Raw genomic sequence first — 16497 nt, forward strand, 5'->3', positions numbered from 1 at the left:
AGCAGCGCTCCTCAGGTGCCGGCGGGACACGGACAGCTGCCCAGAGGAGATGTGACCCTCTGGGGGCCCAGCCCCGGCCATGCAGGAGCCGGCCCAGAGCAGGGGCTGCTGCCTCGGGGCAGCTCCACGCTGCAGCGGCCGGGCGGCAGCGGGACTCTCCCAGCTAAGGAAGGCTCCAGCCTCGGCAGTCACAGCGGCCCTCAGGGGCAGGGCAGCCACCACAACAAAGCTGCCAAAGCCCAAGCACCCGCACTGACAAGCAGTGGGAAGAAGGCACAGCCAGAGCCAGCCCCTTCCAAGCTGGTGCCCCCACTGAGGACACAGCAGGATTGGCTTGGAGATCAGACACACCCAGGGGCAGATCAATGCCCTTTTTGTGCCTACAGGTGATGGGGGACAGAGAGTCTACTGGGCTCTGTTCTCAGCCCCACTGGGCCTTATCTGAGAGCACAGTCCTGGCAGCTGTTCTGGGCAAAAAGCAGATTAAGTGACTTGTGCTGCAGAATCAAATAGGGCTTGATGTGTTTTCCTCCAGACTGATCTGAGCAGAGCTGGGGCCAATGGGGAGCATTCTAACAGTCATGGGAATGACTGGGAATCAGGTAGGAAAAGGTGACATGCCTCTGATCAATATACAGCAGAAGGGCTGGAAGCTCGCTCCTGAGAAATGCCTACAGTGCACTTTGATCTAGATCATGGCACATCCATGTGTCTCTTTGGAAACACTTTTCTAAAAACAAAACTAGGATATTCAATGCAGATTGTGATAAAAGTATCTGTCTTTTCATTGGGGGCACAAAAAAACCCAGCTCTTGCTCTCTGTTTCTGCTGTCACCTGATGTTCTATCCAAGGAGTTCTCACTGAGAAAAATATAATATTCTTTTAAAAAACCCTGTAGATGTAGTCGTGGTAATAAGAACCATCATAAAAATGACACCGGTACGACACATGATGCAGAAGAGCTCCTTCAGGATGGAGAAAAAAACTCTACCCACAAAAATAAATAAAAAAAAAAAACAACCCCAAACTAAAACCAAAACAACAACCAAGAGACAAAATGCCAAACCCAATCAATTTCTTTGACGTTTTTTTTTGCTCTCGTGATAGGTGAGAAGTCAGGAATCTAAGGAGAATTTAGGAAGCCAACTATTCTCTCCAGTTTGCCCATTAGCACCCAGGACTTGCCTGGATCATTTGCTAGGTCACAGCCTTCTGCTGATGCAACAACAATCCCTGCTTCTGCCTTTGGCAGATGGGGAAGCTCAGGCAAAGCCCAGCATGTCCAAGCTGCCCTCTAAGGCTGCAGGAACACCCAGAGCACTCTCGTGCTGCCTTGGAGCACAGCATTTCCTGTGGGGAGCCCTGAATGTCCCTGGGGCGCCAAAGGGAGGAGGATCATTTGGTCCAGCTATGCTGACACATGCACACAATACACTGTCCCTCAGAGAAGAAAGACACAAGACGTACTCAGGAGCTCCAGGGAGTTGTCCTCCATCTCCTGTTGCTGAGCAGCAGCTGTGTCAGGGCTGGAGCTGAACAAGCTGCCCGGGCTCCACTTCTCAGCTGGGGCAGCAAAGGCTCCTTTAGGTGACACTGCTGCTGCTGCTGCTGCAGCAGCTTCAATAGGAGAGCCTGTGGAATTCTGAAACAACAAAGGAGTTGGTGTCAGAAAAGTGGCTGGCAGAGATTAGCCCCAGATCCCCTTTCAAATGCAAGGCCTTAGGAAGGTGCTGTCAGCCACATGCAGGCCTCTGCCATGCGTTTGTTCTGATGGCCACTTCTCCAACTGGATGGGTCAAACCCAAAGGCCGGTTTTACTTGGTTCAGGGCCAGATTCATTTTCCATATCCTCCAAAATCCATTTGCATGGATTTTCGGAAGGTTGACTGCTAATGTGACCATTCCACTTTCTCCCAAGGACTCTTTTCCCCCTCCCAGGGCTGTAGACACACTTGCAGCTCCTTGTTCAAATGTTCTACCTCCTCCCGCGGCGTCCTCTTTTCCTCCACCATCCTCAGAACGTGCCCAGCTGGCAGCCTTTCTGCTCGGGACGGTTTCTGTGCCTCAGAGGAATCCTGGGGCTCCTCACTGCCAGTCCCTTGCTGGAAATCTTTGCAGGCTGCCAGGCCAGATGTCAACACTCCCACCTCAAATCAAAGAGAACAAAGCAGTCAGAGTCCAGCCTGTCCCTGTCAGCCAAGAGTCATCGACTGCGAGGAACGGGAGAGACCAGATTCACGAGGGATACAGACAGTTTGTTTCCAGATCCATCTGGGCCACCGTGTTCACCTGCAAGAACACCTCAAGAAACCTCTCCTCTCTCAAGGAGAGTGGAACAGGCCAGCAGGAATTCATTCAGATGCCTGCTGGCCAAAAGGCCAAAGCACTAGTCCAGGGCAGCAGCTGAGATTCAGCAGAGCAGGGAGTGTCCTTCAGAGTGTCTGGGACTGACACTAGAGCAGGATGGCACTCAGAGGCATCACCCCACCCCCCTGCTGCTCTGCAGGGGAAAGACAAGAAGGGCACAAAGCACCAGGTTGGGGACTGCAGTGGCTGTCGCCCTTTCACTCACTGGGTTGTCAAGAGCCACTTGTTCCTCAGGAGATGAACTTGGTCTTCTCTCTCTCTCGGAATCTCAATTTCTTCCTCAGCCTCTCCTCCGTTGCCTCGATCCTAGCCTGAGTTTGCTGCACCTCTGCCTGCAGCTCCTCCCCAAAGTTCTGTGAAGAGCAAGAGACAGAATCTTTCATGAGTGGAGTGGCTGCCACTCTTGCACTCACCTGGTTTTGTTGATTGCGCCTCTGCCGATAGAGATCCCAGTGCTCTTGAATTCTTCTCATGTCTTCTTGGTTTCTCCTCTTCACTACCATCATGTCACTGGGAGCTTTGGGGAGCTCTGCTTGTGCCTCTGCCTCGGTGTCCTGTGCACACAAATGCAGAACAAGTGACTGGGAGCTGCCGTCAGGCTCAGCTTTTCCTCTTTCACCTCCAAATCCCATTCATTCAGCCCCTTCCTTCTGCTTCCCCTGCCCACCTCTGCGTCCATTTGAACAAAAGAACAACCTGGCAACAAAGGCACCAAAATCCCTGACTTCAAGCAGCACTCACATCCCCAGTGTGTCCCTGAAACACTCCCAGGTAAGCACAGCCAAGAAGCTCGCAGGGACAAATCACCCCAAAGGGCTTGTGTTGTCACATCAAGGCTTTTTTGTGCCCGTGGCTACTTGGCAAGTCTGTGGAGGGGGACAGGTGTCCCCAGACCACAGTGTGCCCCACGCATCCGCCAAGGCTGAGAGCAGTGTCTTTGACATGCTCCCTCCTCTGCAGACAGGGAGCTTCATGCTTGAGGCTGGCCCCTCTCAGGATCCAGCAAACTGGGGCCTAAACCCGACAGCACAAAGCCCATTTTCCAGGTGTCACTGGCTGAGGGAATCGCTGGGTCCTGGCCAGGCTCCAACACTCAGCAACTCAGGCACCACACAGCAAGAGATGGCTGCTCAGACACTTGCAGCCCTGCCTTGCAGTAAAGACAGCCCACTCCAGAACTGGCACTTACTGTCTGGGAAAGTTCTGGCTGTGGTGTGACCACATCTGGAGCCTTGTGGCTCATTGGCTCCTCTTTGGCCTCTTCTCCAGGAGCACAGGGAGCCAGAGGAGAGTCTGCTCTTGCTTCTGTGCTCTGTGGACAGACAGGAGTGTGAGACACAGGCTCATTGATAACCTTCCTTGTCTTCAGCTCTAGAACCAGCTCTACTAAGCACAAATCATCAACTTTGATAGCAATGGGATTCTAAGTCACTCAGAATAAATTCAAATGTGCCGATTCAAGTGGACTGCAAATTGCTCTTAATGAGATATTCCCCCCTGGCTACTATCAGGAAGCAATGTTCTCTCTGCAAAACTGTGCCTTTAGTTCTTTTAAAGTTCTGCAATGGAAAATTAGAAATAGCCAGTGATGCCTTTGTTCTTGCTGCTGCAGACATGGAGGTGGATTTTCTTGCAGCCTACTCAGCTGGGCCTCCACACCCTACTGCCACAGGCCAAGCTCACAGCTTGCTGCACAATTCTTAAACACCAGCAGCATCAAATGTTCCTTTCTCACTCACCTCAGGATCAGCACCTCTGAACACCCGGCTCAGGTGACCTGCAGTAAGCAAGGGAAAATAACCCAGATTCTTTGAGAAAACTGGAGACAACCAGAGCATTTTTAGAAGGCCTTCCAAGAAGTTTTTTCCAGTCACATTTTTCTAAGCTGTCCTGCTTGACCCAGCAAAGGGAGGAAATGACCAGACTCTGCTGCCACAGACTCTCCCATGGAGGGAACACAACCCCTGCAGGTTCCCTTGCAAATGCTGGCCCGCACAGCCCTGGCTGCAGACACCCCCTTTTGAGCTGAACGTGTTGAGAGCAGCTTACCCAAGTGGCATCCAAATGGTCTTTGTGTTTCCAAATCAACTCAGTCACTAAGAAAGAGCAGGAAGACACAAAAGCCAGGTTAGGTGACACCCAGGGAAAACCTCTACTTACGCGCCAGGTTGGTCAGGAAATAGGTGGAATAACCAATGCCATAAACGGAGCAAACTACAGCAGCGAGTTGCTCAATCATTGTGGCAACTGCTGTGCAAGTTTGCAGACTTTTCTGGAAGAACAGAAATAAATGTGTCTCCTGTCAGTATGCAGCTGTTCACTGACAAAAGCTGAAGCAGCAGGAGGATGCTCCTGCCACCGAGCAAGCCCAAGAGCTGCTCTGACCACCCTGAGGCCTTCCGTGCACCAAGGCAACCTTGTGATGTCACCACGACCACGTGGCGACCGTGCCCTGACATCACAAGCAAACGCTCTGTGATGGCCTGTGATTAATGCCATGGATGGACTGATGTTTGTGTAGGCCTCGCTGCATTTTTACCTCTTGTTCCCCCCTGGGCTTGCCTTTTTCAGCTCTTGTTTGTCCCCCTGTGCCCCTGTGTCCCCTGTGGCTGGGCTGGGTCCGAGCTGGCGGCCGGGGCCGGGCGGAGCAGCAGTTCCAAGCCCCGGGAGTTCCTGGAGCGCTGGGAGCTGCCCGTGGCCCCAGGCACTGTCCCCTGAGGAGCTGCTGAAGGACGGGGAGACACAGGGGGCTGAGGGGGTTGAGGAGGCGCTGACGCTGCAGGGACGGTGGACCTTGAGCTGCTGGGGGCACTGAGGGCTGTGGGGGAGGCAGAGGGCCATGGTGGCACTGAGGGGACAGGGAAGTGGCACAGGCTGAGGGGGTGGCGGGCTCTAAGGGGCCGGGATGGGTCAGAGGGATGGAGTTGGGGTGGAGGAGGACTGTGGGGGGCTGAAAGAAGAAACCAAAGGGGGCCGGGGCTTTGCCCAAGGGAACGGTGGGGCTGAGGGGATGGAGGGGCCAGCAGGGAGCACAGAGGGCTCCGGGCCTGCAGCTCTGCCAGGCCTTGGCACCAATTCCAGAGGCTCCGCTTTGGCCACAGCTGCCCTGCAGACTTTGAGGACAGGCGCAGACTGCCAGGAGGCAGCAGGGAGAAGCTGAAGGCCACCAGCTCCAGCAGGGGCCAGGGGAGCTGCTGGCTGCCAGCCCAGAGCCTGGTGAGGCCGCAGGGCCGGTGGGGCAGGTGCGGCTGAGCGTGGCCTGGGCTTTGGCCAAACTTCTTCTTCCTCACCGTCCTGGGGAGGCGCTGGGATTTCCCCTTCCTGACTGAAGGGCAGGTGCTGCCAAGGGAAACGTTCCCGATCCTGACTCAGTGTTCCCTTGCTTCCCACACGTCCCACCTGCTGTCCCTGTCCAGGAGAGCTGCTCTGCATGGGAGGGAGCAAGGACGGAGTGAACGGCCTTGAAGATGGGGCGGCTGGAATCCCTCAGCTTAGAGTTCTGTTTAGAGATACATGGACTTGGACACATGGAGGAATAAGGATATGGATGTTTATATATGTGAGTTTCTGATTGTGTAGGAATATTTCTATATGTATGTCATTATATTTATGGATGTATGCCATGTATATATGTGTGTGTGCATATGCATACATGTTTGTAATTATATATATGTATGTAAGTATTGCATATGTAAGTATGCTGTTCTATGTGTGTTTAGTTCTATTTGCTATGAATACACTTGTGTAGGTATTTAATGGACACAGTGGGGCACCTTTGCTCTGTGCACACAAACATAGACCAGCCAGTTTGGAATGTCAGCTGGCAGTATTTTGATGTCAAGGCAATTCAAATAGGTGAAAATAGGAAGAAATTTCACAAACTGAACATTAAAAAAAAACAAAAACACAAAACCAAAAACCAAACCTTTTATTTTTTTCCAATGAGGGCCAAAGCATTTCCTGTGCAGATGGACTTGGTTTAGCATCAAGAAGCATCACAAGTGGTTTTTCCAGGCCGGAGTCACAGTGACTGTGAGGTGATGAGAAGGGAGATGGGATCTGCTTGAGGCAAGATGCTGCAGTGGTGCTCACCTGCGATGGTATCCTTCAGGGCACCTGTTTCTTTAGAACACTATGAAGACTAGAGAGAATTGAAATACAAACCAAAGCTGCAGCAGGAAGCTCATTGCAGTTTAGGTTGTTCTTCATGAGAAACATTACTGGCAGAGAGAGAAAAACAGGCAGTAAATGTGAGGGGACATTGTGAGAATCCTGAGGGGAAAAAGAGTGAGAAACCAGAGGGCAGAAAAAGGCAGAAACACAGGAGGGCAAACAAGGGTGGGAAGTTTGATGGGAAAGTGGCAGAAAACAGGAGTGAAAAAAGGGCACAAAATAGAAAGGAAAAGTATTAGGAACATGACATGGAAAGAATGATAAATGTGAGGGCAAATGTGGACATCTGTGAGAAGGAAAGCGTGAGAAACATGAGGGTAAAAGTGAGAAACGTGAAGAAGGAACTGTGAGAAAAATGACTGAGGAAGGAGAGAAACCGGAGGGGAGAAAAGGGCAGGATCAGGAGGAAAATATAGTGAGAAACATGAGGAAGAAAAAAGCAGGAAACAGTGGGTAGGTAGGGAAATGTGAGAAGTCAAGTGTGAGGAAAGAGAGCTGAAAAGGATGGGGGAAAATGAGTAAAACTTGGGAGGCAACCTGACAGGAAAACTGTGAGACTGAAAAGGTGGGAAGGGTGGAAACGTGAGAGGGAAAGAGCAGGAAATGCGAAGAGAGAACAGGAGAGAAGGCAGTATTGGAATAACAGCTGAATAATCCTAACACATCCCCCATGCATTTGCCATTCATTGCACAAGCCCAGGGCTTCTCTGTATGTCCGTCTCCCCTCTGCCGGATTCCTGTGTGGAAGCAGTACAAGTGCAGGATGTGCCCAGCAGCAGGAGCTGCTCCAAGCTGGGAAGGCACCAGGTGGTGCTGATTTCCACAGGCTCCTGTGTCCCAGGGGAGGCCAAGGCAGGAGTGGGTGGAAAGGTGCTGGTGCTGCTGCTCCTCTGTGCCAGAGAGCCCTGGCTGGGGCAGGGCACGGCGCCACACTGCACTGCGGGCTCCTTCTCCTGCCACAGCTGGCACACCTGGCAACAAACCCATGATGACTTGTGGGGAAACCCAAGGGCTTGTGGAGGCTGCATTGCTCTGCACACTCCCGGGCCACCTGCAGCACAGAGCTTTGGCCCCCAGAAAGGGAAACCCGAGGGAAACAGCTGGAAAAGGTTTCATTTTCTCCTGTCAAGGGAAGTGACTAAATGAAAGTTACCAAGCAGGGTGTGATCCCCGGTGCCAGCCCAGTGTGAGAAAGGAGCATGACTTTATTTCAGTGCTGGGGGCATGGGGAATCACTTTTCTAACACGTGCTCACTCAGAGATCTCACCTACTGATTTGTAACTATGGAAATAAGACCTACTCCTTACTGTGCTGAACGTCACGGGCCTAAACATTCCCTCAAATGAGTTGACATGTTTAAATCACTTCTCAGAAGTTACTGACAGGAGAGCAGGGCTCTCTTGAGGGTCTCTGGTGGTCATTTGGGGAACATCCCACTCCTCCAATTCTCCTCTGATGCTCAAGAGCCTCCTACAACCTCCTTCCCCTTGAATGCCTTCCAGCTACCTTCTCAGGAGGACTACTCTATTCTCGAGGCTGAGGTAGCCACTTGCACACATCAGTCACTGCACTGGGGGAATAGAGGGATCAACCCTGTCTGTTAATGTGAACAGAATTCATGATTTGTTACAGTTCAACATTTTCTCAGACACTTTCTGCTCTGGGAATGGCACACAGGCATTTCTTTAATTCACCTTCAAAATGTTTTATGCTGACTGAAGCCACAGTGTGTCTTTCTTTTTGGCCAGTCAGAATGTCGGGGGGTTTCCTCGCCCGAGCTTTAGGTGGTTTAAGTCCTTGGCCCTCTAAAAAGCCCCGAGTCGCGTCTGTGTAAAAAAGCCGAGTCCTCAAGGTTTGTTTTCAGGTTCTCGTGTTGTTTATTACTCGATATCTCAAAATTTTCTCTGCTCCCAGCCGAGGTCCGGACAGCAGCTGGGACACGAGGTGACTGCCCCACAGATGGGATGTCCCCTAACATTTATAAAGATAACTACGTACTGGTTATGTACTATTTTGTGCCAATGCCCAGTGCCCACACAGAAGTGACATTCTACTTTGTCCAATCCCTCTAACTACTTTGTGCCATCACCGCCCCAGAAATGGAGGACGAGGAAGAAGGAGAAGTACATAAGGTACCACCCAAACTCCCCATTCACTTCTATTCTAAAAATTCTAAACTATTAAATTCTACCAGCATCTACTGTTGCTAAACTACAGTTTTCACATCCTGGAAGTTTATAATACTTCTGCAATGTTGAAAGCTTTTCCCATGGATTAAATCAAACCCGGTGTCTTCCTGGGCTCTGTGCCAAGGTCCCCGAGCCCCCTGGGACCGTGTCCACACGCCCCTGTCAGGCTCAAACTCCTTTCCTCAGGTCCCAGGCCATCTAAGGGGATGTCCTGGACTCCAACAAGAAGAAAACACAAATTGCCTCCTGAAACCCTTCTGCTCCTTTCCAAATCACTTCAGTGCTCAAGCACAACCCACAGGCTCATGCCCGATTCTCTCCATGATCTGTGAGGTCATATTTTGCTGCAGCTGAAAGAGTTTTAGGAAAAAGAACGAAAGTGGTTGGTTCCTGGTGTTGTTATTTAGGGTTTGGATTGTTGGTAGTTAATTGTTGGGTGTTGCTGTGAGCTGGGAGAGGGGCTCAGGTTGAAACAGACAGAAGGGAAGTAGGATAAGAGAGGAGGGGACAGAAAAGGGGCGATGGGGAGAGAATAAATTCAATTTCCCTAGTACCCAGCCAAAGGGAAAGGGGACACGGTTCGCCCTGGGCTGGGCAAGTCATTAAAAAGCAGCATTCTGTGTGAGTGTGTGTGTGTGTGTGTGTGTTGGCTCTGGGAGAGAGCCAGATACACACATAGCTCAGGTGAATCCTTAAGAAGAAAGAGTTCTCTTTTGCTTTGATGACTTTGTCCCCATTTAATTTCATCTAAGAGATGGCTCCTTTCTAACACCTCTCTCCCAGCAGCTCAGGGCTGTATTGCACAGTGCTGGCTGTGTGCCCCGACAGCACAAAGCTGGCCTGGCGCCCCTGAATATTTCTGCAGAACACTCTGCATTTCCCCCCTTTGCTGTGGCTCAGTGCACAACTCCAGCACTGCAGGCCCTTCCTCCCAGAGCTGAGTGAGGCCCTGGCACCTGCAGATGTGAGCTGAGCAAGCTGTCCCTGCCTCCCGCTGGCCTCGGCTCCCCGGCAGGAGCGCCGTGCCTGAAGGACGCTGCCCTGTGCTGGAGCCTGCGGAGCAGCCCGGCTCCCTGCCCTGTGCCCAGAGCGCTGCCCACACTGCTCACCTTGGCCAGGAGTTACAGGGCAGCCGGCACAAGGCTGGGGATCCTCGGCCAGGCTGCAGCCCTCGGCTGCCGTTTGCCTTTCTCTCCTCCTGGGCAGGCTCCGGACGGCCAAAGGCACCAGTCTGTGCTGTGCCCAGCACGGCGACGCTTCCCCTCGGGAGCAGCCGGCTGCCAGCTGGGCTCTGAGAGCGCAGCATTCGCCCGGGGCCACCCAGAGGCACCCAGGGCCGGGCTGCTGCCTCTTGCAGCTCCAAGGGCCTCGCTGCAGCTGCCTCTGCCAAGGCTCAGGCTGCTGCGGGCTCTGCCGGGGCTCTGCCGGGGCTCCAGCCTGGGCAAGGCGGGGCCGGGCTCAGCCCGCAGCCGCTGACAGCTCTGCACCAGCTCTGCGCCTTGCCGAGCAGCCTCCCTGACCTTTCTGCTTTCCCACTGCGGCAAAACTCCCCTCCGGACGAGACACTGCGCTTAGGGGGGTTACAAATCCAAGTGGCAGGAACTCAAATGCTCTCACGTCAGAGCTCAAGGCCTGCATCTGCACTGGATATTTGGGCTGCCCCCTCGTCCTTTGCTTCTGTCTGCAAATGCCATTGCCCTTTCTGCCTCAAACACAAGTGCCACAGCTGGGTAAAATCCAGCCAGTGGGCCATATGCAAAAGGCACTGTGGTCTGGAGAGGATGACTGAAGGAGAGCCTTCCCCACTTTCAAACCGTACCAAAGAAGCCATCAAAATCACTTTCCACCTCTAAAAAAAAAAATGGACAGTTCAGAAGGAAATGTTGAGCTTTCTCAGAGGCTCAGAAGGAGGGGAATCTTTGAAAGGAGTTGAGGTTTCAAAAACTTTTTTTATTTACAATCTGAACCTACAATACTGGGCAACAATCCTATGCAGCAATCCTATTCTAAAATACTAACTACAGTCCTACTCTACAATCCTCTAAACTGGTGATGGACAAAACTGTTCTAAAGTGGTCTTCTCATTCTCTCTTCTCCTTCCACTCCTTCAGTGAAACAATCAGTGGCACCAGGCTGGCTTTAGGCTTGGCTGATGTTACAAATGGGATGCTGCACAAAGGAAAAAAACAACAACAATGAGCCATTACTTTCCAAGTTCTTAGGCTTTTTATAAATGAAAAGGGGAATTGACACTAAACAGTAGGTCTAAGGAGCAACAGTGGCATGGCTTGCTGCAAGAGCTGCCAAGTGCCCCAGGCCTGGAAATATTTCAGGTCTGAGCATCCTGATCTCTTTCAAGATGTCCCTGCTCATTGCAGGGCACTTGGACCAGATGAGTTTTACAGGTCCCTGCCAGCCCAGCCCAGTCTAGGATTCCTGACTGTTTCATTTAAACAGCACCAAGAGTGGAGGTGAGCAGGAGGGGAGCTCATCTGATGCCTTGCACTTGAGTGCAGGAGGAGCCCATCCCTGGGACACTGTTTCCCCTGCAGCCCCTGGGCATTTCACCCTGCAGCAGCTCCTTGGCAGACCAGCGCCGCGCCTCGTCTGTCTGCAGGCAGCAGCTCAGGAAGTCACACAGCCAAGAGGAGAGGAGCTGGGCTGCCGCAGCTCTGGGGTCCCTTTCGTGGCTATCAGGAGTCGAGCCTGGAGGAAAAAGGAAACACGAGTCCTCTCAGCTGCATCTTTCACATCTGGAACTGCTCTCCCAAACCGCATTGTTGAGCTGCACTCTGCCGTGGCTGTTTCTGCTGTGGCACAGAGGCAGAGATGACTTTCCTGGACCAACATAAACCCCAAAGCCCGATGCAGCCACAGCTTTTCCAACATCCAACAGATCTGCTTTGGCAGCTAATTTCCCTGACTGACATCTGTAGTGGAAACTACATCAGCAAAAGCACGTTTCCTTCTCTGAGGTGTCCCCTGACCATCCTGACAGGCTATTTAGAGAGAGACTTTGCTCTACTAACTCACTCTACAATTTCAAGGGATTATTACATGAAAATTCCTGTCGGACACACAGGAAACACCTGCAGCTCTGTCTCTGTGCAGACTGCAAATTTGAGCTTCCCTTCCGTGGCAAAAGGAAAGTTTTGGTGGTCAAATCAGAAGAGGGAGAAATGTCATCCCTATGGTAGCCCTCTGCTCATGTGGACACTCAAGTCAATGCAATTAATGGTATGTGCCCATCCTAGGAAGTGCCAGGACACAAACGGGTGGCTTTGGCAGGCTCTCCACATCACCAGGCTTCAGCTTGGTGACATGAAGAAGGTGGTTTGGGTTAGGAAAGAGAAATGGTCACTAAGTGTTTCAGCACCACTGCACAAGAAGCACAAGAGACTCTGTGGCCCTCACATCCTCTGGTCCAGGTTTCAGGCAAGTTCCCCTCTGAGAAGAATGAGGGTGCACTTCTTCTTTCCAAACCACTGATTTAGAAACTTTGTTTGGTCTGGGTTTCTTTCCTTCATTTCAGGAAAGAGAAGACCAGTCTAAGTTGCTTGTTTCCTGTTCTTAAGGCCATCTACACAGCCAAAAGAGCTGGAAGGACTTCCAAGCCAAAGCCAAATGTTGCCAGAGAAGGGAGATTGTTTGCGTGGGGTAAGGCTTGAGTTCCCCCAGTGATGCGACCCAAAACTGCAGCAGATGCTGATGTGCTGCAGGGACATTTTCAGAAAGGGACCGTGGGGGAAGTAGCTCCAGCAGATGGCAATGGGATTTTGTCCAGTGGCACACAGAAACATGGGATAGGGGAGAAAGGCAGCGGGGATCAGGCAGTATTTACACCTTACCGAGGGAGAATTTCTATCCCAGTAGGGAGGTTCTCCTTCCACCATTTCAATGGCCACAATTCCAAAGACCATATATCCGTTTTGGGGCCATAGAGTTGACCTTTCACCACTTCAGGTGCCATCCACCAAGTACTCCCGACCATCGAGCTCCGTCTACTCTGCTCAGGGGTGAGTTGAGCAGAGAAGCCAAAATCAGCTGGGGAGAAAGCAAAACACTCTTTTGATTGGAATCCTGTGCAGTCAGGGGAAAGCAAGCCAAAGAATTACCCAGTAGAAGTTTGAGAATGTGCTGCTGAATCTCCTGGACAGCTGTCCCTGCTCTGTTTCCTCAGGACTTTAGCCAAGGAAATATGGCGTTGGCTACTTTAAAAATCCCCCCATGTTTTACATTGCCTCAAGCAGTGCCTTTTGAGGCTTTAGACTTGCAGCTCCCTCCCTCTGGAAAGGGACACACACAGAGCAGTGCCACTGTGGACTGCTTGTTCCTTGCCATAGCTCTGTGCACCTTGCAGCCCTGTGGACAGCTCACAGCAGGGCTCCCTGCACTGCCACCAGCACCATTTCTGAGGGGCTGGCAGTCACTCAAAAGCAGCCCCACCCCCACATAGCCCTGGAATGCTGCACCTGGCTAAGAATATACTGACCCAGCTTGACAGAGCCATCAGTTTCCGAGAAGGATGTTGGCGCTCTTCAAATCTCGGTTGCATCACATGGTTGGAGTGAGACATCCAGTCCTTGCAGGCACTGAGACAGAAACCAGAAACAGGAGGGCAAAAATACAGTGATGTGACTTCATCCCACAGTAAAGAAACAGCTCTCAAAGATTCCCCCTCTCCGGGGAAATGGGGAGTAATGGCAGAACACAGTGCTATTGAGAGATAGCTTGCTGCTCCACACTAGCAGAGCAGCACTTTGTAAAGAAAGGCATGTCAGCTTTTCAAGGAGCAACAGAAACTGCTGGTGTAGACTTTCCCCTGCAAACCAGCCAGGGTGACTGCTGCGGCAGTGGAGTGCTCAGAAGTAAGAGCATTTGCTGCACTGCTAACCTTTTCAGCTGAGGCTGAGAGAACAGAGTTCTCTCTTTTTTCTTGCTGTCCTTCACATGCTGCCACCACCACCTTTTGCTTTTACAGACAAGGAATGCAGTGCAGACCGGCCAAAGTTTACAGAGGTAACATGGAGAACAGCAAATCCGAGAGACAGGGAGAAAATGCAACAGCAGAAGAGAAGAGAACAAGCACAGAGTCCAGTGAGTGCAGGGGCACTGGCAGGCAGTTCACTTGAGATGCTCTTGCTTGCCCAGAGCATTTCAGCGACACAGAAACAAAGCCTGGCACATGGAATCGCTCCTGTTCTGAGCCCCTTTCCAAGACAATCCTGCCCAAGCCCTGGGAAGCACAGCTGGGATCCCTGACTGACCTCTCGACTGACGATTTTAATCTCGTCTTCAGTCATTTGAGTCTCATTGATGAGACTATACAGAGTGCCTCCATCCATGTACTCCATCACCAGCCAGAGTTCCTCACGCACAAGGTAGCTGAAAGAAGGAAACAAGGCCATGCAGGTGAACATGCATACATTGTTTTTTTGCTTAATTTTTGTTTCCAGATCCCTTTGTGACAAGGACAGAATTAAAGGAATAACATTCCCTCCAGTCTGTGCATTGCTTGCAGTCTGTGCAGTCTCAAGGAGAACAGCACATCTGTGAAAAAGGAGGTGTTTTAGATGGCCAGCAGGCAAAAAGTGCACTTTAGTAGCAGCCAAGATGAAAACCCTGTCACGCGCATTTCTGGAAAGAAGCCCCTAGTGTTCCTGGCATGGCCAGCCATGGAAAAGAGGGGCAACAATCCACGGGAAATCCTCTCTAGGATGCTTCATCTGCTTTGAAGAAGCCCTAAAAAAAATCAATCTGAGACAACATGGAGGCAGTGAACTGACAGGGTACTGACTTCCTATGGTAAGGTTGCTGCAGATTTTGAACAATTCTCCAACTATGTGTTTGAAAGCCAGGCAAGACTCATGCAGACAAAATGCACTCTCTTCCCATCCATTGGAGATGAGTAGAGAAAAAAGAAGTAACCAGCTCTCTTTTCCGCCAGTGTCCAAAGTGGGGTTTTAGCCTCGCGTGCTTTTAGTATGTAAACAAACCTTCATGGGATGAGACCATGACCACTCACCTGCCTAAATAATTGACAACATGGGGACTCATATTCCTCTTCATGACCATGATTTCACTAATGACATCTTGCATCACGCTCGGTCCTTGAAGATTGATTTTCTTGATGGCCACCTAGAATGACATTGAAAATCAATGACTTTAGAAGTTGGTGGCAGGAGACCACAACACACATGGGGTGAGCGATTTTGCAATGACACAGGTGAGCCGTGCCAAAGTGCCTTGTGATCAGACAAAGGAGTCATTAGGAACTGACATTCCAACAGCCCATTTCTCTGCTCCTTTGGGGGCCGGTTACAGGACACGTTGCCACTGACCACATTTTGCTTTGTCCACTTGTTAAGAATGATGTCTCAGCTATCACCCCCAAAGCTCTGAGCACACTCTCTTGTTTCTCTGTCTGTACTGCAGAGAAGTAATGCATGCCTTGGTACTCTGTGGATACATCCTGGGCTATAGGCAGGGCTTGGGGCTTTTAGGGACACCTTGCAGATCTCTCCCTACATGCAGTTCCCGAGTGCAGCACCACAGGTGGCTAAGGAGCTGCCAGGAACATTCAGATGTATTTGCTGGCGTCCAGAAATGAGCATTCAGGACTCTGAAGCCATAGCGCCAGAGAGCAGTGAGATGCTCTAAGGCACCACCTTTGTTTGAGCAATTGAGAGCCAGGGAGCGTCCTTCTCTGAAAGGAACCGCTGCCCTCCTTGCCTTCCTTCTGGCAGCTGAGCAGGACAGAGAGTGTCCCAAATGCAGTAGGCAGGCTGGCACAAGGCTGTGCTTCTTGTGCCTTTGCGGCACAGCTCTGCCCACAGCCCCAGCTGACACAAGAGAGGAAAGCCCTGGAGAGCAGAAGAATCTGCAGAGGCTGTTGGCACTTACCTGTCGTCCTGTGGCAGTGTTGATGGCTCTACAAACAACTCCAAAAGCCCTAGAAACAAAACAGCAGCAAAGAAAGGAGAAGCCATTTAGATCTTGGAGTGAAAGCCAGCCCAGACAGGAGATCTTTGCTGGAAAGGCCTCCAACCTGCGGGATGCAGGAGGGGTCTGCCTGAAGGCAGATGATGCATTTTCCTCTCCAATGCATGGGCCCTGGGTCTGTTCCTGAAGCATTGGGGTTTAGTGCCTCAGCTCAAAAGGCCAGGTGATTCTTTAATCTTGGAATTCAGTGTCTAAACTGGGCAGGTTTTATCCTGACCACAGACTATTTCCTTCAGCAAACTCTTGGGAAAAAATGTTCCTGAGAAGTGTTCTCTCACTGCTATGATAGGTGGCGGGTTGCTGTTTCTGGCAGCGAATAGAAGTGTCTTGGACAATGCCTTCTGACCTCACTTAAAAAGGCTGGCTGCCACTGAGAAATGGGGCAGACTAATCCCACTGCCCGAACATGTTTGCAGCTTGCCCGACTTCACGCTTGGTAGATATTCCAGCAGCAAATTACCTGCCTCATGATTTGTGTAGAAGTAACTGTGGTTGGACTCACCCACGGCCAAGAATTTCCCGTTCAGTGTATGTCCTCCGGGATTTTCCGTGCTCACTATTTCCCCTGATGGAAACAAAATACAGAATGCTCACTTGAAAGCAGAGATCCCGCCATCCAAGAGATACAAGAGGCAGGCCCACTGGGGCTGGGCAGTCTGGGCTTCTGAGTCCTTTGTGGTCTGCTGGGTAACACCACCAACAACCACAACAAGACAGGCAGCTCTGCAGTACGAGCAGGCCAGCACAGAGACTGATTTTCTACA

The 16497-nt window shown here is 51.4% G+C and overlaps 1 long non-coding RNA gene across 1 annotated transcript; it reads right to left on the minus strand.

The window, feature by feature from the left end:
• Positions 1-14052: 14052 nt before the first annotated feature.
• LOC136370645 (uncharacterized) lies at positions 14053-15694 on the minus strand. The gene is made up of 3 exons (XR_010745219.1): positions 15635-15694; positions 14757-14869; positions 14053-14116 (listed from the first exon to the last, which is right to left on the minus strand). It is a non-coding gene; the product is annotated as an uncharacterized lncRNA (long non-coding RNA).
• Positions 15695-16497: the final 803 nt, after the last annotated feature.

This window comes from Sylvia atricapilla, chromosome 22, assembly GCF_009819655.1.
Source record: "Sylvia atricapilla isolate bSylAtr1 chromosome 22, bSylAtr1.pri, whole genome shotgun sequence".
In the NCBI taxonomy this organism is placed as follows: Eukaryota; Metazoa; Chordata; class Aves; order Passeriformes; family Sylviidae; genus Sylvia; species Sylvia atricapilla.